Consider the following 23,686-nt stretch of genomic DNA (forward strand, 5'->3'; position numbering starts at 1 on the left):
TTTTCTCCCCAGCTGCTTGAGCATCCAAATTGAGGAGTTTTGTGGCCCAGAAAGCTTTGTGTTTGAGTTCCATAGGGAGATGGCAAGCTTTACCATACACTAGCTGGAAAGGAGACCTTCCAATAGGAGTTTTAAATGCTGTTCTATATGCCCAGAGGGCATCATCTAGTTTTCTTGCCCAGTATTTTCTTGTGGCTCCCACAGTTTTCTCCAAAATCTTCTTTAGCTCCCTATTTGCTAGCTCAGCCTGTCCATTGGTCTGTGGGTGGTAAGGTATAGCTACCTTATGTGTTACTCCATATCTATGAAGGAGGGTGTTCATATGTTTGTTACAAAAATGACTCCCACCATCACTTATGGGTCCCTTTGGTACTCCAAACCTAGTGAAAATATTTCTTCTGAGAAACTGCAAAACCACATTAGCATCACATGTGGTGGTTGCTATAGCTTCCACCCATTTTTAAATATATTCTACAGCCACCAGAATGTATTTGAAAGAGTATGATGGAAGGAAGGGGCCCATGAAGTCAATTACCCATATGTCAAATAGTTCCACCTCCAAAATATATTTCTGAGGCATCTCATTCTTCCTTGTGAAGCCTCCTGTTCTCTGGCATTCATTGCATTGGCTTACAAATTCTCTAGAATCCTTGAAAATAGAGGGCCAATAGAATCCACTTTGAAGGATTTTTGCAGTTGTTCTCCCTACTCCAAAGTGGCCACCATAGCTTGAATTGTGACAATGCCATAAAATATTTTTCATTTCCTCCTCTGGTATACATCTTCTAATCATTCCATCTGGGCATCTTTTGAACAGAAATGGCTCATCCCACAAGAATGACTTGGCTTCAGTGAGCAACTTCTTCACTTGCTGTCTAGTGAAATCTTGTGGTATGATTCTTCCTGCTTTGTAGTTTGCCATATCTGCAAACCAAGGAGCTTGTTGGATTTGCAAGAGATGTTCTTCTGGAAATTTTTCATTCACTGGTTGTGGAGATTCTTGGTTAGTCCCTTGTGGTAGTCTTGAAAGATTGTCTGCAACTTGGTTCTCACTTCATTTCCTATCCCTCACTTCAATATCAAACTCTTGTAGTAATAGCACCCATCTGATGAGCCTTGGCTTGGCATCCTGTTTAGACATGAGATACTTGAGAGTAGCATGGTTAGTATACACTACAACTTTTGAACCAATCAAGTATTGTCTAAATTTATCAAATGCATATACGATTGCCAAGAGTTATTTTTCTGTGGTGGTGTAATTTTTCTGGGCTTCATTTAACACCTTACTTGCATAGTATATAACATGATGCAGCTTATCTTTTTTCTGTCCCAATACAGCACCAATTGCAAAGTCACTTGCATCACACATGAGTTCAAAAGGCAATTCCCAATCTGGGGGTGTGATGGTTGGTGTTGTAGTGAGTTTATTTTTCAAAGTTTCAAAGGCATGTTTATAGCTATCATCAAAGACAAAAGGATTGTCAACCACTAACAAGTGTTGAAAAGTCTTTGATGAATCTCCTATAAAAACCAGCATGCCCCAAGAAACTTCTCACGGCTTTCACATCAGCTGGTATAGGAAGCTTTTCTATGATCTCTATCTTAGCTTTATCAACTTTTATACCCTTACTTGAAAAACCTTATGCCCAAAAACTATCCCCTCAGAAATCATGAAATGGCATTTTTTCCAATTTAAAACCAAATTAGTTTCTTGGCATCTTTTCAAGACAAGAGTTAAATGGTGCAAGCAAGTATCAAATGAATTGCCAAAGACAGAAAAATCATCCATGAAAACTTCTAAAAAATTTTCTACCATGTCAGAAAATATGGAAAGCATACACCTTTGAAAGGTAACAGGGGCATTGCACAGCCCAAAGGGCATTCTTCTGTAGGTAAAGACTCCAAATAGACAAGTGAAGGAGGTCTTTTCTTGGTCCTTGGGGTCCACCACTATCTAATTGTATCCATAGTACCCATCCAAGAAGCAATAGTAAGCATGGCCAACCAATCTTTCTAACATCTGATCAATGAAGGGAAGAGGGAAGTGGCCCTTCCTTGTGGCATCATTCAGCCTTCTATAGTCAATACACATCCTCCACCCTGTCAATATCCTTGTAGGGATGAGTTCATTCTGAACTACTTCCTTCATGGTTGGGTTAAGCCTCCTTTGAGGTTGTACCACTGGTCTTGAATCTTCTTCTAGCAAGATCTTGTGCATACAAACAGCAGGGCTTATACCTTTGATGTCATCAATTGTCCACCCTAAAGCTGTCTTGTGAGTTTTCAACACCCCAATCATTTTGGCTTCATCTTTCTTGCTCAAGGATGAATTAATGATTACTGGAAGGTTATCCTCTTCATCAAGGAATGCATATTTGAGATGAGGAGGGAGAGGTTTTAACTCTTGCTTTGGTGCCTCTTCCTCCTTAACTCCACTTGAATCTTTCAGTGCTTCTACCTCTTGTGAATCTTCCTCTTGAATGTCCTGAGCTTCCCCCTCATGGTCTTCACATTGGTCTGCTTCAAGTGCTTCTTCAACCAGATCATCTATCATATTAAGCCTCATGCAATTTTCGTTCTCCGCAGGTTATGGCATTGCTTTGAAAACATTGATAACCATTTGCTCCTCATGCACCCTGAGAACCATTTCTCCCTTCTTAACATCAATGATTGCCCTGGCAGTTGCTAGAAAAGGTCTTCTAAGGATGATTGAGTTGTTCCCTTCCTCATCCATATCCAGAATCACAAAATCAGCTGGAAAAATGAATTTTCCAACTTTCACCAGTAAGTTCTCCACCACTCCATTTGGTATTTTGAGGGATCTGTCAGCAAGTTGTAATGACATTCGTGTAGGCTTAACCTCTTTTATCATCAATTTCTTCATCATGGCAAGAGGCATCAGATTAATACTTGCCCCCAGGTCACATAGTGCTTTATCAATAGCTATATTCCCAATAGTGCATGGTATAAAGAAGCTCCTTGGATCTTTGAGTTTTGGTGGAAGTCCCTTTTTAATGATTGCACTACACTCTTGGGTGAAGATCACAGTTTCTTTTTCACTCCAACTTCTCTTCTTGTTGATGAGTGATGCGTGAGCATCTTTCCTATCTTTTCCTAGTGAATTTGCATCTAAATTGTTGAATTTAATAAAGAATTAATTATATTTTAGCCACTATGGATGCTATTTTGAGTTTTGTGCAATACTATTTATTTTAGGTAGCATTCGGCTGGATTTGATGGAGTTTCTGCAGAGAAAGAGAAGAAACCAAGGAGATGACCAGCGAATACCGATGCGGACGCATGGCTCACGCGACCGCGCAGAATAGAGGAGATCGCAATGACGTGATCGCGTGCCTGACGCGAACGCGTGGACTGGAATCTGCACAAATGACGCGAACGCGTGGACGACGCGGACGCGTCACATACGCCACGTGCAGAAAATGTAGAAAAACGCTGGGGGCGATTTCTGGGCCGTTTTGACCCAGTTCTTAGCCCAGAAATCACAGATTAGAAGGTGCAAAATGGATAAATCAAGTGGTCTCCACACATCAGCTGAAGACTTGTTAATTAATTCGAATTTAAATTCAAATCTTATTTTAGGAAAAGATATTATTTTAATTTTAAATTTAGATATTTGATTTTTAAATTATTAGGATTAGTTATAAAGGGATCCCAATAGGGTGGTTCCAGAATAACATATTCCACAACATTATTCCATACAAATTTACATTCCATATTCCATGAGCAACTAATCCTCCATTGTTAAGGTTAGGAGCTCTATCTATTGTATGGATTGATAATATTATTTTTCTATTTTAATTCATGTTTTGATTTATATTTCAATAATTGTTTTCGTTCTTTATTTTATGAATTTGGGTGGAACGGAAGTATGACCCATGTTCTATTTGAGTTCTTGTATAACTTGGAAAAGCTCTTTACTTGAATAATAGCTTGAAAATATATTATTTTGAATTTCTAATTGTTTGTATTTAACGGGATACATGACATATAATCCCTTTATTTTTGGACAATTAGGCTTCTTGTGGCATATAAATTGGAATTTAATCATCACCCTCTAATTGGAATTAATTGACCAAGGAATTGGCAGTTGATGAATTTTAGAGGAGACTAGGAAGGTCTAAGGAATTAGGGTCTAGTCACAAATAGTTTGCCATGAATTAAATCTTGCATGATTAGAATAGTTAATAAGAAAAGTCAATCCAGAAAATAGATAACTCTAAAGCCTTAACTATTTTCCCATATATATTTCACAACTCATTTGCTGCTTGTTTTCTGAAATTCTTGAATTTACTTTTTAATGCTTTTGAACTTCCAACACTATTTTCTGTTTGTCTAACTAATCCTATCAAACGCTATTGTTGTTTAATCCATCAATCCTCGTGGGATCGCCCCTTACTCATGTAAGGTATTACTTGGTACGACCCGGTGCACTTAACGGTAAGTTAGTGGGTTATAAATACCGCACCAAGTTTTTGGCGCCGTTGTCGGGGATTGATAGTGATTAACAACTATTAGTTATTTGATTGCTTAGATTAGGCGTTTTGATTTTTTAATTAGTTTTATTTTATTATTATAAATTTTTATTTTTAATTTTTGTTTATTTCCGTACGTTTCGTCTTGTTTTCCCCGTTCCCCCTGTCCCCATTTTCTTTATTGTTTTACTTCCTTTTGAATTTTTATTTTATCTTATTTATTTAAATCTCGTCATTTTTATTTTTTTTTTCTTTTCAGTTTCATTTTTTTTCCATTTTTTTTGCTTCTTTTTTTTGTTATTTTTTTTACTTTTTATATTCTATTAGTTTTATTTTATTTTATAAATATATATATATATATATATATTTATATATAGCACTAATATTTTTTTAATTTCTGAAATTAATTTTGGTGTCCTCTATTTATTTTTATTTTTATTTTAATTTTTTCTGTTTATTTTTATTTTTAAATTTTTTGAATTTTTATTTATTTACTTAGTATTTTTATTTTATTATTTTATACAGGTTACCTCACAGGGACTTCTCTACACTCTGACGTAGAGAGTTCCATATTTTCTTGTCTTCTGATTGTTTATGCGCAGGAACAGAGACAAAGAACATCTCTTAGACTTTGATCCTGAACCTGAAAGAACTTTCAGGCGACATTTACAACAAGCAAGACTTTGCAAGGCTGCAGAATCCATTATGGCAAATAATAATGCTAATGCCAATGTGGTAAATCCGAATGGGGATGATCAACAGAGGAGAGTGCTTGGCTCTTATTCTGCCCCTACTGCAGATCTTTATGGAAAAAGTATTGTGGTGCCTCCTATAAATGTAAACAACTTTGAGTTGAAGCCACAATTGGTCACCTTGGTGCAACAAAATTGCCAGTATCATGGACTTTCTCATGAAGATCCAAATCAGTTCATATCTGATTTTCTGCAAATATGATACTATGAAGACAAATAGAGTGAATCCAGAGGTGTACAGACTCATGCTTTTCCCGTTTGCTTTGAGGGATAAAGCAAAGCTATGGCTAGATTCCCAACCAAAGGAGAGTCTGAATACTTGGGAAAAGGTCGTTACTGAATTTCTCACTAAATTTTTCCCACCAAAGAAGCTAACTAAGCTTAGGTTGGAGGTTCAGACTTTCAGACAGAAGGAGGGTGAAACTCTTTATGAAGCTTGGGAGAGATACAAGCTGCTGACTAGGCAATGCCCTCCAAACATGTTCTCCAAATGGACCCAACTGGATATCTTTTATGAAGGCTTAGGTGAGATGTCCAAGATGAGCTTAGATACTTCTGCAGGCGGTTCATTGCACAAGAAGAAGACACCAAAGGAGACTATTGAGCTGATTGAATTGGTTGCAAGCAACCATTTTATATTCATCTAACAGGAATCCTGTGAACTCTGAGACCCCTCAGAAGAGAGGCGTGTTGGAAGTAGAAGCTATTAATGTTCTTCTTGCTCAGAACAAACTTATGTCTCAGCAGATAAATCTACTTACTCAACAGATGGGTGGCATGCAAGTCTCAGCTATCAACACTCAAAATCCACCCCAAGATACCTCCCATGACATGACAGGTAACTTTATGCAAAATGATAATTATGATTATGCTCAACCCTCTTCTGAACAGGTGAATTACATGGGGAGTGGTCCTAGAAATCCCAACAATGATCCATATTCTAAGACATACAATCAGGGATGGAGGAATCACCCAAATTTTGGGTGGAGAGATCAACCTTAGAGACCTCAGAACTTCAACAATAGTTCTCAGGGTGGTTTTCAATAGAACAACCATAATAACTGCTAATTTCAGTCTCAGCAACAACAACCACCTCAGCAGGAAATTTTTAAATCCCAAGAAGATTCTAAATGGGAGATGATGATGAGTTTCATACAAGAAATTAGAGCCTCCATTAGAAACTTGGAGGTGCAAATGGGTCAAATGAGCAAGCAATTACCTGAAAGGTCTCAAATACGTTCCCTGGTGATACAGTGCTGAACCCAAGAGAAGATTGTAAGGCTATTCAATTGAGAAGTGGTAAGGTAGCTGGTTCTGAGACCAAGGTCAATGAAGATCTAGTTGAAAAGGAAACTCCAGAGGAGAAGAAGGAAGAAGTAGAGCACGCCCCTCCTAAACGTGCAGACAACCCATTTCTTGACTCTCTTGACACTTTTCCCACCTTACCAAAGGCCCCAGAATATAAGCCAAAAATGCCATATCCTCAGAGGCTTCAGAAGGCGTCCAAAGAAAAGCAATTCTCTAAATTTTTAGATGTCTTCAAGAAGCTGCAGATCAACATCCCTTTTGCAGAGGCTCTGGAGCAAATGCCTCTCTATGCTAAATTTATGAAAGAGTTGTTGACCCATAAGAGGAATTGGAAGGAGCAAGAAATCGTGGTGTTAACCAAGGAATGCAGTGCTATAATTCAACACACCCTTCCTGAGAAGATGCCAGACCCAGGGAGCTTTGTCATTCCTTGCACCATTGGAGAAGTCGGCATTCAGAGAGCTTTATGTGATCTTGGAGCTAGCATCAACCTCATGCCACTTTCAGTGATGAAAAAGCTTCAAATTGAGGAGGTAAAACCCACTCGTATTTCTCTTCAACTTGCTGACTTTTCTATTAAATTACCTGTGGGTGTGGTTGAAGATTTACTTGTTAAAGTAGGACCATTTATTTTTCCTGTTGATTTTGTTATATTAGACATGGAAGAGGAGGTAAAACCCTCTATTATACTTGGTAGACCCTTTTTAGCTACAGGTAGATCTCTGATTGATGTGCAAAAGGGTGAATTAACCCTGAGGGTCAATGAAGAACAGGTGGTCCTAAATGTTTTTGAAGCCCTCAAGCACCCCAATGATTCTGGGGGGTGTATGAAAATAGATGTTATTGAACCACTTGTTCAAGAAGTACTGGAAACTGAGGTACTTGATGATGATCTAGATCCTATTTCTGAGTGTAAATTAGTTGAAGTTGACGATTCACCACCCCAAAAGGAGCTGATGAACACGCCAATCAAGGAAGAGAAAGCCCCCAAGCTTGAGCTCAAACCCTTACTCCCTTCTCTGAAATATGTGTTCTTGGGTGAAAATGATTCATATCCAGTAATTATTAGTTCTTCCTTGAAGCCTGAAGAGGAAGAGGCGCTTGTTTCAGTGCTCAAGAGCCATAAAACAGCTCTTGAGTGGACCATTAGTGACTTGAAAGGGATTAGTCCAACCAAGTGTATGCATAAGATCCTCCTTGAAGATGATGCCAAACCAGTTGTGCAACCACAAAGGAGACTCAATCCAACGATGAAAGAGGTGGTCCAAAAAGAGGTAATGAAATTATGGAAAGCATGTATTATTTACCCTATTTCTGACAGTCCTTGGGTAAGTCCTGTGCAGGTAGTTCCCAAGAAAGGAGGGATGATAGTGATCAAGAATGAAAAGAATGAGCTTATTCCGACAAGAACAGTCACAGGATGGAGAATGTGCATAGACTACAGGAGGCTCAACACTGCTACAAGGAAGGATCATTTCCCCCTGCCTTTCATTGATCAGATGCTTGAGAGGTTAGTTGGTCATGCTTTTTATTATTTTCTAGATGGATATTCTGGATATAATCAAATTGCAGTGGATCCTCAAGATCAAGAGAAGACAGCATTCACATGCCCCTTTGGAGTATTTGCCTACAGGAGAATACCATTTGGACTCTGCAATGCTCCAGCAACTTTTCAGAGGTGTATGCTTTCAATTTTTTCTGATATGGTTGAAAAGTTTATTGAGATATTTATGGATGACTTTTCTGTTTTTGGTAATTCTTTTGAATCCTGTCTTAAACATTTATCTCTTGTCTTGAAACGGTGTCAAGAATCAAACCTTGTTTTAAATTGGAAAAAATTCCATTTTATGGTTACAGAAGGCATTGTTCTTGGACACCGGATTTCAAGTAAGGGAATTGAGGTTGACAGAGCAAAGGTGGAGGTAATTGAAAAATTACCACCACCAACCAATGTTAAGGCAATCAGGAGTTTCTTGGGTCATGCAGGATTTTATAGAAGATTTATAAAGGATTTTTCTAAAATTGATAAACCATTCAGCAACCTGTTGGTTGTTGATGTTCCTTTTGTCTTTAATTCTGATTGTCTGCATGCTTTCGAAACTCTGAAAGCAAACCTTACTTCTGCTCCCATTATAGCTTCCCCTGACTGGAATTTACCATTTGAATTAATGTGTGATGCTAGTGATTTTGCTATAGGAGCTGTTTTAGGACAGAGGCATGGTAAGCTTGTACATGTCATTTATTATGCGAGTCGTGTGTTAAATGATGCTCAAAAGAATTACACAACTACAGAAAAGGAATTATTAGTTGTTGTGTATGTTGTTGATAAGTTTAGGTCCTATTTACTTAGTTCTAAGGTTATTATTTACACTGACCATGCTGCTTTGAAGTACCTTCTAACCAAGCAGGATTCTAAACCAAGATTAATCAGATGGGTGTTGCTCCTTCAGGAGTTTGATATTGAGATAAAAGACAGGAAAGGGTCAGAAAATCAAGTAGCTAACCATCTCTCCAGAATTGAGCCTGAAGCAGGAGTGCAACCACCCACAGCTGTAACTGAGACATTTCCGGATGAGCAATTGTTCCTCATTCAGCAGGCTCCATGGTTTGCAGACATTGCAAATTATAAGGCCATGAATTTTATCCCAAGGGAGTACAGTAGGCAACAAGTGAAAAAGCTATTGACTGATGCAAAGTACTACATTTTGGGAGGAACCATACCTTTTTAAAAGGTGTTCAGATGGAATTATCTGGAGGTGTGTCTCAGATGAAGAAAAATAGCAGATTCTTTAGCACTGTCATGGTTCTGAGTATGGAGGCCACTTTGGTGGTGAAAGGACAGCTACAAAGGTTCTTCAGAGCGGGTTTTACTGGCCGACTCTCTTCAAAGACTCAAGAGCATTTGTAAAGCAATGTGACAGATGTGAAAAAGCAACGAATCTCCCTGCCAACCATGAAATGCCACAGTAGGGGATTCTTGAGGTTGAGTTGTTTGATGTGTGGGGAATTGATTTCATGGGACCTTTCCCAACCTCACATTCAAACAACTATATTCTAGTGGCAGTTGACTATGTGTCCAAGTGGGTGGAAGCTGTGGCTTTGCCCACTAATGATGCCAAGGTGGTAATGAGCTTTCTTCAGAGATATATCTTCAGCCGGTTTGGTGTCCCAAGGACACTCATTAGTGATGGAGGAAGCCACTTCTGTAACAGACAGCTGGACTCTCTTCTGCATAGATATGGAGTCCGTCATAAAGTAGCAACCCCCTATCACCCTCAGACAAGTGGGCAGGTTGAAGTTTCCAACAGGGAGCATAAGAGGATTCTGGAGAAGACCGTTAGTATTTCAAGAAAGGACTGGTCTAAGAAGCTTGATGATGCTCTCTGGGCTTACCGGACCGCATATAAGATTCCAATTGGCATGTCCCCATATCAATTGGTCTATGGCAAAGCCTGTCACTTGCCAGTTGAGCTGGAGCACAAGGCTTATTGGGCAATTAGGTACCTGAATCTTGATTCAGAAGCTACGGGAATTAAGCGGATGATTCAGTTGAATGAGCTTGATGAATTCAGATATTCAGCCTATGAGAATGCCAAGCTCTATAAGGAGAGAACTAAGCTATTGCATGACAAGAAGATAGCCATCAGAGTCTTTGAGCCAGGACAGAGTGCTTCTATATAATTCAAGGCTCAAATTCTCTCCCGGGAAGTTGAAATCCCGGTGGTTAGGACCGTTTGTGGTTATCAGAGCTTCACCATATGGTCATGTGGAAATACAGGAAGAGAATTCTGACAGGAAATTCACAGTGAATGGCCAGAGGTTGAAGCACTATCTTGAAGGCGAGATTGATCGCCAGAGGTCCACTCATCTGCTGAACTAGCAGAGCTGATTGTCAAGCTAGTGACGTTAAAGAAGTGCTTGTCGGGAGGCAACCCGATAAATTCATATACTTAGCTATTTTTCATAGTAGTAGTAGTTTTCTTAGTTATTTTATTTTTATTGAGTTCTTACTAATTTTCTGATCATGCAGCCATGTTCTTCCAGGAACCGAACACCTCAAGCTATATTTCAAAAAAAAAAAAAGGGAGGCACATGACGCGCAAGCGTCATTGACGCGGACGCGTCAATCATGTGTGCGTGAAAAATGAAAATTGACAGAGAGTTGCGCAGGAGTAGCGCTGGACTCATGCCTTTAGCAAAGACGATTCCACGCGAACGCGTACCCACGCGTTCGCGTCGTTTGTGATTTTCGCCATTCATGCGGTCGCGTCACCCACGCGGACACGTGACCCAAAAAATCAACGTAAAAGGTGTCTGGAGAGAGAGTTATGCTGGCTTGGGGCAAGAAGTGTGCTAAAAGCACAAATTTGGTCACGCAGACGCGTGACTGACGCGGTCGCGTCAGTTACACATATGGCCATCCACGCGTACGCATGCACGACGCGAACACGTCATATGAGAATTTGGCTCCCAAGCCATGCGAACAGAAAGTCACGCGGGCGCGTGGCTGGCTTCGCGCGAATCGCACAAAATCCAGGGCACGCAGACGCGTGCCTGACGCTAACGCGTCATTATGAAGAATGCGCGACGTACGCGATCGCATGCATAACGCGAACGCGTCGTTTGCGCCGCCAAGTTTTCTTTCTCTCTCTCTCCCAATCCTAATTCTCTCTTATTCTCTTATCCTTTTATTTTTCTTTCATCTTAATATTTGTCTCTTCTATTTTCAATTCTTGTTTGCTTGAGGACAAGCAAACCTTTAAGTTTGGTGTTAACGCTTTGCTTAAGGGTTTTCTGTTTATTCCTATGGCACAAAAAGGGATGCTAATCATCTTCACAAAGGAGCGCAACCTGAAGAATAAAACAACCGCTAAGATAACCCAGGTGGTTGAGTTCCTTTCATCTTTTATTCCCTCCCGCTTTTATTATTTATGTTCCAGTTTCCTGCTATTTTGTTTTGTTTATTGCATGATCCTTTATTAGTAGATTCTTAGGTTCTAGCTTAATTTTTCTGTTAAGTGCTTTAATTCTGAAAGATGTCTCATGCATTGCCCACTAAACTTGAAATCAAAAAGAAAGAAGAACATATGTAGTGCATGAGAATTTGAGTTTAATTTTTAGAGTAGTCTCATTTACTTAGATGTGGTGGTGTTTTCTGTGATTCTGAATGAATGCTTGAACAGTGCATATTTTTGATAGTGAAGTTTGTGAATGTTAAAAATTGTTGGCTCTTGAAAGAATAATGAAAAAAAAAAGAGAATTGTTATTGATAATCTGAAAAATCATAAAATTGATTCTTGAAGCAAGAAAAAGCAGTGAAAAACACAAAGCTTGCGAAAAAAATACAAAGAGAGAAAAAGAAAAAGCAAGCAGAAAAAGCCAATAACCCTTTAAACTAAAAGGCAAAGGGTAAAAAGGCTCCAAGACTTTGAGCATTAATGGATAGGAGGGTCTAAAGGAATAAAATTCTGGCCTAAGCGGCTAAATCAAGCTGTCCCTAACCATGTGCTTGTGGCGTGAAGGTGTCAAGTGAAAAGCTTGAGACTGAGTGGTTAAAGTCGTGATCCAAAGCAAAAAGAGTGTGCTTAAGAACTCTGGGCACCTCTAACTGGGGACTCTAGCAAAGCTGAGTCACAATCTGAAAAGGTTCACCCAGTTATGTGTCTGTGGTATTTATGTATCCGGTGGTAATACTAGAAAACAAAATGCTTAGGGTCATGGCCAAGACTCATAAAGTAGCTGTGTTCAAGAATCAACATACTGAACTAGGAGAATCAATAACACTATCTGGATTCTGAGTTCCTATAGATGCCAATCATTCTGAACTTCAAAGGATAAAGTGAGATGCCAAAACTATTCAGGATTGCAGTTGTAAACCCCACTATAAGAAGAGACATGAGCTTAATCGAACTCTCATTCTCATGCAAATTCACATCCTAAGCTTATATTAGTTTTTGGTTGCTTGAGGACAAGCAACAGTTTAAGTTTAGTGTTGTGATGCGTGAGCATCTTTCCTATCTATTCCTAGTGAATTTGCATCTAAATTGTTGAATTTAATAAAGAATTAATTATATTTTAGCCACTATGGATGCTATTTTGAGTTTTGTGCAATACTATTTATTTTAGGTAGCATTCGGCTGGATTTGATGGAGTTTCTGCAGAGAAAGAGAAGAAACCAAGGAGATTACCAGCGAATACCGACGCGGACGCATGGCTCACGCGACCGCACGGAATGGAGGAGATCGCAATGACGCGATCGCGTTCCTGACGTGAACGCGTGGACTGGAATCTGCACAAATGACGCGAACGGGTGGACGACGCGGACGCGTCACATGCGCCACGTGCAGAAAATGTAGAAAAATGCTGGGGGCGATTTCTGGGCTGTTTTCACCCAGTTCTTAGCCCAGAAATCACAGATTAGAAGCTGCAGAATGGACAAATCAAGTGGTCTCCACCCATCAGCTGAAGACTTCTTAATTAATTCGAATTTAAATTCAAATCTAATTTTAGGAAAAGATATTATTTTAATTTTAATTTTAGATATTTGATTTTTAAATTATTAGGATTAGTTATAAAGGGATCCCAATAGGGTGGTTCCAGAATAACATATTCCACAATATTATTCCATACAAATTTACATTCCATATTCCATGAGCAACTAATCCTCCATTGTTAAGGTTAGGAGCTCTGTCTATTGTATGGATTGATAATATTATTTTTCTATTTTAATTCATGTTTTGATTTATATTTCAATAATTGTTTTCGTTCTTTATTTTATGAATTTGGGTGGAACGGAAGTATGACCCATGTTCTATTTGAGTTCTTGTATAACTTGGAAAAGCTCTTTACTTGAACAATAGCTTGAAAATATTTTATCCTGAATTTCTAATTGTTTGTATTTAACGGGATACGTGACATTTAATCCCTTTATTTTTGGACAATTAGGATTCTTGTGGCATATAAACTGGAATTTAATCATCACCCTCTAATTGGAATTAATTGACCAAGAAATTGGCAGTTGATGAATTTTAGAGGAAACTAGGAAGGTCTAAGGAATTAGGGTCTAGTCACAAATAGTTTGCCATGAATTAAATCTTGCATGATTAGAATAGTTAATAAGAAAAGTCAATCCAGAAAATAGATAACTCTAAAGCCTTAACTGTTTTCCCATATATATTTCACAACTCATTTGCTGCTTGTTTTCTGAAATTCTTGAATTTTCTTTTTAATGCTTTTGAACTTCCAACACTATTTTCTGTTTGTCTAACTAATCCTATCAAACGCTATTGTTGTTTAATCCATCAATCCTCGTGGGATCGACTCTTACTCATGTAAGGTATTACTTGGTACGACCCGGTGCACTTGCCGGTAAGTTAGTGGGTTATAAATACCGCACCAATGAGTTCCTTGAAGAATTTTGCATACATGGCATTTGCTTCAAAGCTTCAGCAAGTGGGAGGTTAATTTCCAGCTTCTTGAAAATCTCTAAGAACTTGGGAAATTGCTGGTCTTTGATCTCCTTTTTCAACCTCTGAGGGTATGGCAAAGGAGGAATATATGGCTTCACCTCCTTTTTTTTCTCTTGTGGTTGCTCTTCCATGACTTGCTTTCCCTTCTTTGAAGATTGTGATTCCTCCTCCTTCTTGGAATTTTCTTGATCATTCTTGTCCTCTTCTACTTGTTTCTTGTTAGCACCCTTGTCATTTTCCATAGTCTTTCCATTCCTCAGCTGGATTGCTTTGCATTCCTCCCTTGGATTAGGGATTGTGTCACTGGGAAAAGCATTAGTTGGTCGTTCAGCAAATTGTCTAGCCAGTTGTCCCATTTGTCTCTCAAGATTTCTCATTGTGGCATTTTGTCTAGCCATATTAGCCTCTTGTCTAGCCATATTGGCCTCTTGTCTCTCTTGTCCCTTGACTAGGCTCTCTTGTCCTTTAGCTAAACTTTGTGTATTTTGAGCAAGTGTTTGTGTGGTTTGGTTAAGGGCTTGCAAGGTTCTTTCAAGGGTTGAGATTCTGGTTTCTTGGTGGTCAATGGGTGGTATGTTGGGGTACAATTTTTGTTGCTGGAAGTTTTTTGGGATGTTGAGGTGGGTGTTTTGTGAGTTGAATGGTGTTCATACCCCGGGTCGCGCTACCCGACCTGGGATGATTGGCGACAAAGCGACCGACCTCTTCAGGTCAGGCTATCCGACCTCTTCTCAAAGAGATCGGCCAAATCGACAAGAAATCCCAACAAAGGGCCCAAATAGAGGAACACGACCCACATCCAAAGGCAATCTAAGCCTATAAAGATAAAGACGGTTTCCTTGAAGATAAGCTGACTTCACCCCAAATAAGATAAGATAAGATAGGATAACTAACTTATCTTATTAGAAAGGTCAGCCCACACTACTATAAATACACTGGAGCACCTAGGTATAACTCATACTCTGATTCTACAAAAACCCTGCTTAATACCCGTGCTAACTTAAGCATCGAAGTCTCTTGCAGGTACCCCCCACCCTCCGGTGGCCAAGGATCAGCAGTACAGCAAGTCCAACAAGTCAGACACAACAGCTCCGGCCGTCATCAGCCAGCCAAACACGCCGTCTCCGAACAGTACAGAAGATCTCATCCGAGATCGACCTCCAGTTTCAGGTAACCCTCGGAACATTGGCGCCGTTGCCGGGGAACCTGGAAGTCATCCCAACACCATGGCGGACGGCCATGACAACGACCATGACTCAGATCTAGAAAACAGAACACCGCACAAGAACGTGGACACTACATCGAAGGATGCTCCAGAATCCAACGGAGACAAAAGCTCACCAAATCCGAGAGCAATAGAAGTGCTTCAAGATCGCTTAAAGCAACTTGGGAAAGAAACCCAACAACAACGGGAGATCGAAAAGGATCTGCAAAGAGAGGTACGACGACGTCGAGAATTGGAAGAAAAACTACAGCAATTAGAAGCCGTTCTCAAATCAAAAGCTCCTCGGACCACTCCTGAGGAAAATTCACGCAAAGAACAAGATCCATTCACCAGGAAAATCATGAAAACTAAAATTCCAAAAGACTTCAAGCTCCCAGATATGATTTTGTATGATGGCACCACAGATCCCAACCATCATCTCAGCAATTTCAGAAGCAGAATGTACCTTATCAACGCCTCAGATGCCGTTCGCTGCAAAGCTTTTCCAACAACTCTCACAAAGACAGCAATCAGATGGTTCGACAACTTACCTCCAAAGTCCATCTCAAACTTTGACGACCTGGCCAAAAAGTTCCTGGCCAGATTCTCCATCTAGAAAGATAAGGCCAAGCACGCCCCCAGTTTACTAGGGATCAAGCAAGGAGAACGGGAGAGCCTCCGCAACTACATGGAGAGATTCAACAAAACATGCATGGACATTCAAAGCTTACCAACAGAGGCCGCCATCATGGGACTCATCAACGGCCTACGGGAGGGACCTTTTAGCCAATCTATATCAAAGAAGTACCCTACCTCTTTAGACGAAGTACAGAAGCGAGCAGAAAAATACATCAACATGGAAGAAAATGCTCGATTGGGAGAAACCTCCAAATCCGGGGTCCCCTACCGAGATAAAGACAAGGAATCCAAAAAGAAAAGAAGATCGGCAAGGGGAGAAAATAAAAAAATAGCACAATTACACTCCTCTCAAGGTATCCCTAGTCGATGTATACAAAGAAGTCTGCCACACGGAGAAAATACCCCCAGCTCGGCCACTCAAAGGCAAAAGAGGGGGAGGAAATCGGAATGAGTATTGTGAATACCATCGAGTGCGAGGTCACTCCACCAATGAGTGCTTCAATTTAAAGAACATCATAGAAAAGTTGGTGAGGGAAGGAAAACTAGATCGGTTTCTAGCAACCTGAGATGATGATCAAAGAAAGAGACGAAGGGACGAAGATATCGGACGAACCGCGCGATCACCCCGTACACCAGAAAGACGTGTCTACATGATACATGGCGGATTCGCAGGGGGAGGAATCTCCAAATCATCTCGTAAAAGATATCTCAAAAAAGTATATCATGTCAAAGGAAAGAAGGAAGCACCCGATATCCCTGCAATCACGTTCACTAAAGAGGACGCATCTGGAATTATCTCGGGACACAACGACCCCATGGTCATTACCATCATACTGGAAAACGCCAATCTCCATCGCACACTAATAGATCAAGGAAGCTCTGCTGACATCTTATTCAAAACAGCTTTCGACAAACTCGGTTTAGAAGACAAGGAGCTTAAGGCATACCCGAACAGTCTGTTCGGACTGGGAGATACCCCGGTACAACCATTAGGATACATATCACTACATACAACCTTCGGAAAAGGGAACCAATCTAGGACCCTCAAAATAGACTACATTGTGGTCGACGTAAGTTCAGCCTACAATGCTCTAATAGGTCGGACAACACTCAATCAACTCGGCGCAATAGTCTCGACCCCACATCTATGCATGAAATTCCCAACTACAGAAGGGATAGCTACAATAAAAGCAGATCAAAAGATGGCGCACCGCTGTTATAACGAAAGTCTAAACCTCAGAGGCAGAGGAGAGGAGTTTCATACAATTGAGCTTGGCGGAGTGCAGCGACGAGAGGAACTCCGTCCGCAGCCAGAAGGCGAGATAAAGAAGGTTCAGATCGGAGACACCTCGGACAAAACAACTAATATCGGAACAATCCTAAGAGGAGACTCAAAAGAATTACTGATACAATTCTTACGCGATAATGTTGATCTATTCGCATGGAAAGCCACAGACATGCCAGGCATAGATCCCAAGCTAATGTGCCACAAGTTGGCGGTCTATCTAGGATCTCGGCCAGTGTAGCAGAGACGAAGAAAACTTGGGCCAGAGCGATCCCAAGCTGTGGAAGAGCAGGTACAGGCACTACTGGAGGCAGGATTCATAAGAGAAGTCAAGTATCCACTATGGTTAGCCAACGTCGTCTTGGTGAAAAAATCAAATGGGAAGTGGCGAATGTGTACTGATTACACCGATCTCAACAAAGCATGCCCAAAAGATCCTTACCCACTCCCAAATATCGACGCTCTGGTAGATGCTTCCTCCGAATACAGATACCTCTCGTTTATGGACGCATACTCGGGATACAACCAAATCCCCATGCATCCACCAGATCAAGAAAAGACCTCGTTTTTAACGCCGAAAGCAAATTACTGCTATATCGTGATGCCCTTCGGTCTCAAGAACGCGGGCGCTACTTATCAAAGGCTGATGAACAAAGTCTTCTCAGACCACATCGGAAAAGTCATGGAAGTCTATGTGGACGACATGTTAATAAAGACACAAAGCGAGGACACATTACTGTCCGACCTGACTCAAGTGTTCGACACTATAAGGAGGCATGACATGCGACTCAATCCTGCAAAATGCACCTTTGCGGTAGAAGCAGGAAAATTCCTAGGTTTCATGCTCACACAAAGAGGAATTGAAGCAAACCCGGATAAATGCCAAGCCATACTCAACATGAAGAGCCCCACCTGTGTCAAAGAAGTACAGCAACTCAACGGGAGATTGGCCGCCCTATCCAGATTCTTAGCAGGGGCAGCGATAAGATCTCTCCCCTTCTATGCTACCTTAAGAAAGGGAAAGCAGTTCGAATGGATGACAGAATGCGAACAAGCCTTCCAAGACTTCAAAGAGTTCTTAGGATGACCGCCTATCTTATCTCGACCACGAGAAGGAGAACCGCTCATATTATATCTCGCAGTAGGAAACCGGGCAATAGCCTCAGCACTAGTCAGAGAAGACGAAAGTGGGCAACAACCCATCTACTTCATTAGCAAAGCACTACAGGGATCCGAGCTGAACTACCAGAAGATAGAAAAGTTTGCCTATGCTCTCATCCTAACATCTCGACGACTTCGCCCGTACTTCCAGGCTCACACCATTAAGGTTCGAACCAACCAGCCCATAAAAGGAATACTACAAAAAACGGATTTAGCAGGCAGAATTTTACAATGGGCAGTCGAGTTATCAGAATTCGACCTCCAATATGAAGCTCGGACGGCCATTAAATCACAGCATCTGGCCGATTTTATCGCAGAATTCACAGACGCCTTGGAAACCCCCACAGAATGGAATCTCTATGTAGACGGCTCTTCAAATAAGACTGGAAGCGGTGCAGGCGTGATAATGGAAAGCAACCAAGGAACCCAAGTTGAGCTCTCCCTCAAGTTCGTGTTTCCGGCCTCAAACAACCAGGCGGAATATGAAGCATTATTAGCCGGTTTGAAGTTGGCTACAGAGGTTGGAGCTCAAAAACTCAACATTTACAGCGATTCACAAGTAGTCACCTCGCAGATAATAGGGAGCTATCAAGCCAAAGATCCCACCATGAAAAAGTATTTGGATAAAACCAAGGAACAGCTCGGATAACTCGGGGAATATAAGATCTACCACATACCCCGCAAACAAAACGCCCGAGCTGACGCACTCTCAAAACTAGCCAGCACCAAACCAGGGGGCAACAATAAAAGCCTCATCCAGGAAATGCTACAGAACCCATCAATTTCGGAAGAGAATGTCCTAGCCATAACAAGTCAGGACCAAGGATGGATGACCCCCATAATTAACTACCTCAAAGCAGAAACGCTCCCCACAGAGGAAAAAGAGGCGAAAAGATTAAAAAAAGGAGGCACAGTACTACACTATTATAAACAACGTCCTGTACAAAAGAGGGATCTCAATACCGCTACTAAAATGTGTGCTGACCAACAACACAAAGGAAGTGCTAGAAGAAGTACACGGCGGCGTGTGCGGCAACCATCTCGGAGCACGAGCTCTCGCCAAAAAAGTACTCCGAGCGGGATTTTATTGGCCAACCCTATAGAAAGAAGCTATAAAATTTGTAAAGACATGTCCACCATGTCAGAAACATGCCAACTTCCACATCGCCCCGCCAGAAGAGCTCATCAGTGTAACCTCGCCCTGGCCATTTGCAAAATGGGGACTTGATCTTCTCGGACCCTTTCCCCAGGGATCAGGACAAGTAAAATTCTTCATAGTCGGAGTAGACTATTTTACAAAATGGATTGAGGCAGAACCCCTAGCCAACGCCACCGCTCAAAGAAGCCGGAAATTCCTATACAGGAATATTGTCACGAGGTTCGGGGTTCCATACTCCATCACCACAGACAATGGCACTCAATTCACAGACGCAGGCTTCATGAGACTAGTAGCTGACTTGAATATAAAGCACCAGTTCACCTCTGTCGAACACTCTCAAGCCAATGGACAGGCCGAAGCTGCCAACAAAGTCATATTGGCTGGGTTAAAATGGAGACTACAAGATGCAAAGGGAGCTTGGGCCGAAGAACTTCTGCAAGTCCTATGGGCATATCAAACAACGCCACACTCCACAACAAATGAATCACCCTTTCGACTAGCATACGGAGTGGAGGCAATGATCCCAGTAGAGATTGAGGAAGGGTCACCCAGAGTAGTTCACTACAATGAAGAAGCCAACTCTCAACTTCAGAAGGAAGAACTCGACCTACTACCTGAAATCCAGGAAAGAGCTCGGATCAGGGAAGAAGCACTAAAATGTCGAATGGCTTCCAGATATAATCAAAAGGTAGTGCCAAGAAGTTTCACAGAGAATGATCTCATCCTAATCCGAAATGATATTGGAACAACTCGACCAGGAGAAGGAAAGTTGGCAGCAAACTGGAAAGGACCCTACCGAGTTGTAAAAGTACTTGGGAAGGGCTATTACAGACTGTCCAAACTCGATGGACGAGAGCTTCCCAGATCATGGCACGCCTGCAACCTAAGAAGGTACTACAGCTAGAAAAGTAAAAGATCTCACTATTGGATGCACTCTTTTTCCTGAAAAGGTTTTTTAATGAGGCACCAAGTTGAGACTCAAACACTATTCGACGTAAAAGGATGAAAAATTCCCACATGTATATATTCGCACTTTCCTTTGAATAAAACATATATTTTAGATATTCTACAAGATTTCAAGACGCATTAATCTGAAGCATTCATCGTCCAATTATAAAGCAACGGATCGGCAGAAAGTGAAAAACAATTTCACTGCACGATCACAATAAAGATAACCGTCCGATAAAAGTGAAAACGCGATTCACCCAAAAGATGATCTAGAGATGACAACCACTTTCTACAAATCGGCAAAGATGAACACAGAATAATGTAAGAAGTTATCGAAAGTGATCTAAAAAAGAACCTGACGAGGTCTTACGGATTGCTAAAATAATAACTTAAAGACTGGCCGACGTTAAGAAGTTGGACCAAGTCAACCCAAGTTATAAGTAAACCCTGGAAAGAGGTCTGGCCAACCCTATTAAAGAGGATTACTTTAACTTAGAAGGGCCCGACATAACAAAGTCGGCCCAAAATGAAAAAGTTATACAAGTAGTCTCTGAAAGAGACCTGACAAAAGGTCCAAAAAAGAGGACTACAAAAATAACTTAAAGGAGACCGACATAACGAAGTCGGACTCTTACTACTAAGGAGTTATAAAAGTAATCCCTGAAAGAGACCTGACAAAGGTCCAAAAAAGAGGACTACAAAAATAACTTAAAGGAGACCGACATAACGAAGTCGGACTCCTACTACTAAGAAGTTATAAAAGTAATCCCTGAAAGAGATCTGACAAAGATCCAAAAAAGAGGACTACAAAAATAACTTAAAGGAGACCGATATAACGAAGTCGGACTCCTACTACCAAAAAGTTATAAAAGTAATCCCTGAAAGAGATATGACAAAGATCCAAGAAAGAGGATTACAAAAATAACTTAGAAAAGGACGACGTAAAGAAGTCGCCCTACTACAAAGCAAGTTACAAAGGTAACCCCTGAGAAAGACGGAACAAAGGACTACCAAAACAACTTGGAGGACCAACTTGAAGAAATCGGTTATAAATCGTCAGAAATACGAGCAAAAGCGAGAAAACCGAAAAACAAGTCGGACCCACATAGCCATAACCTCAAAAGATCCAAGTTACAAACAATAAAGCAAATCCGAAGAGGACGAGCGGCAGGGTTCCAACATCCTCAGAAAACAAAAAGATACCAAGTTAAGTGCAAAAGCATGATATAATCTACAAAGTTATAAAGCTTCAGAGGCCACCAAAATCTACCTCAAAAGCTGGAAAGTTACTTTTGTTTGTCAAAACAAAAAGTTGCTAGGCAAGCAACGAGAAAGTACCAGCAGTTAACAAAACATAATGAGTTTAAAAAGCCCACAAGCCGGGCCAACTACGTAAATATCCAGAATAAATGGGCTAAGGGTCAGAAGACTTTCTAGCAGCATCAGTCCGAGGAGACGGAGGGCGAGTCTGGAGAGGAACAGCATCTACAGTACCATCATCCCGGTTTAAGATCTGACAGTCAGGACCAGAAGCGAGAGGGCCGACCTCGGCAGGAACAGCAGGAGTTGACACCTTGGCAGAGGACACAGGGGGAGGTTCAACATCATCATCATCCTTGTCATCAGGGACAATCTTGCCATCCCTGACAATGTTATCTAGGCTAAAGAGGGTCAGGTCGGCCTCAGGAGCAATAACCCGAACTTGTTCCTTCAGGTTCTCATAGGCAGCAGTTACACTACCAACAAGATGACCTTGGAGTTCGGAGTAATTAGCTCGGGCATTCTCCAACTCCTCCCTCAGGCGCAACACCTCCCGGTAAGATGTCACATAACTATCCTTATGTCTCATAGCCGTGTCCTTGGCCAGCCTCACAGAAGCCGCCAGAGAGATGGAACTCGCCTTCTCATTCTCCAAATCTTTTTCCAACTTGGCCACCTTCACTTCAAGCTCCTCCTTCAAGCCTTTCATCGGATCAAACTCCTGTTTGGCCTCCTCCATAAAAGCTTTAGTGGCATGGAGAGGAAGACTTTGAGCAGTTCGATAAAGGGCCACTCCCATGTGTGCCATCTTGATACTTGATGAGCGGATAATTTATACGCTTTTTGACATTGTTTTTAGTATATTTTTAGTAGGATCTAGTTACTTTTAGGGATATTTTCACTAGTTTTTATGTTAAATTCACATTTCTGGACTTTACTATGAGTTTGTGTGTTTTTCTGTGATTTCAGGTATTTTCTGGCTGAAATTGAGGGACTTGAGCAGAAATCAGATTCAGAGGTTGAAAAAGGACTGCTGATGCTGTTGGATTCTGACCTCCCTGCACTCAAAGTGGATTTTCTGGAGCTACAGAACTCTAAATGGCACGCTTCTAATTGCGTTGGAAAGTAGACATCCAGGGATTTCCAGCAATAAATAATAGTCCATACTTTGGCCAAGAATAGACGACGAAAACTGGCGTTCAACGCCAGATTTCTATCCAATTCTGGCGTCCAGCGCCAGAAAAGGAGCCAAAACTAGAGTTGAACGCCCAAACTGGCACAAATACTGGCGTTCAACTCCAAGAAGGACCTCTACACGTGCAACACTCAAGCCCAGCCCAAGCACACACCAAGTGGGCCCCGGAAGTGTATTTATGCATCAATTACTTATTTCTGTAAATCCTAGTGACTAGTTTATTATAAATAGGACCTCTTACTATTGTATTAGACATCTTTTGATCATCTTAGGATCTTAGGATCATCTTTGAATGCATAGTTCTCAGACCATGGGGGCTGGCCACACGGCCATGCCTGGACTTTCACTTATGTATTTTCAACGGTAGAGTTTCTACACTCCATAGATTAAGGTGTGGAGCTCTGCTGTTCCTCAAGGATCAATACAAAGTACTACTGTTTTCTATTCAATTCATCTTATTTCGCTTCTAAGATATCCATTCGCACCCAAGAACGTGATGAAGGTGATGATTATGTGTGACGCTCATCACCATTCTCCCCTATGAACACGTGCCTGACAAACACTTCCGTTCTACATGAAATAAGCTAGAATGAATATCTCTTAGATCTCCTAACCAGAATCTTCGTGGCGTAAGCTAGAATGATGGCGGCATTCAAGAGAATCCGGAAAGTCTAAACCTTGTCTGTGGTATTCCAAGTAGGATTCAATGATTGAATGACTGTGACGAGCTTCAAACTCGCGATTGTTGGGCGTTAGTGACAGACGCAAAAGGAGGGTGAATCCTATTCCAGCATGATTGAGAACCGACAGATG

At 41.1% G+C, this 23,686-nt stretch overlaps 1 non-coding gene across 1 annotated transcript; it reads right to left on the reverse strand.

Moving 5' to 3' along the window:
• Nucleotides 1-5,622: 5,622 nt before the first annotated feature.
• LOC112768322 (small nucleolar RNA R71) lies at nucleotides 5,623-5,729 on the reverse strand. Its single transcript, XR_003185757.1, has one exon. It is a non-coding gene; the product is annotated as a small nucleolar RNA R71 (small nucleolar RNA).
• Between the last annotated feature and the right edge of the window lie 17,957 nt (nucleotides 5,730-23,686).

Source organism: Arachis hypogaea, chromosome 17 (assembly GCF_003086295.3).
Source record: "Arachis hypogaea cultivar Tifrunner chromosome 17, arahy.Tifrunner.gnm2.J5K5, whole genome shotgun sequence".
NCBI lineage: Eukaryota > Viridiplantae > Streptophyta > Magnoliopsida > Fabales > Fabaceae > Arachis > Arachis hypogaea.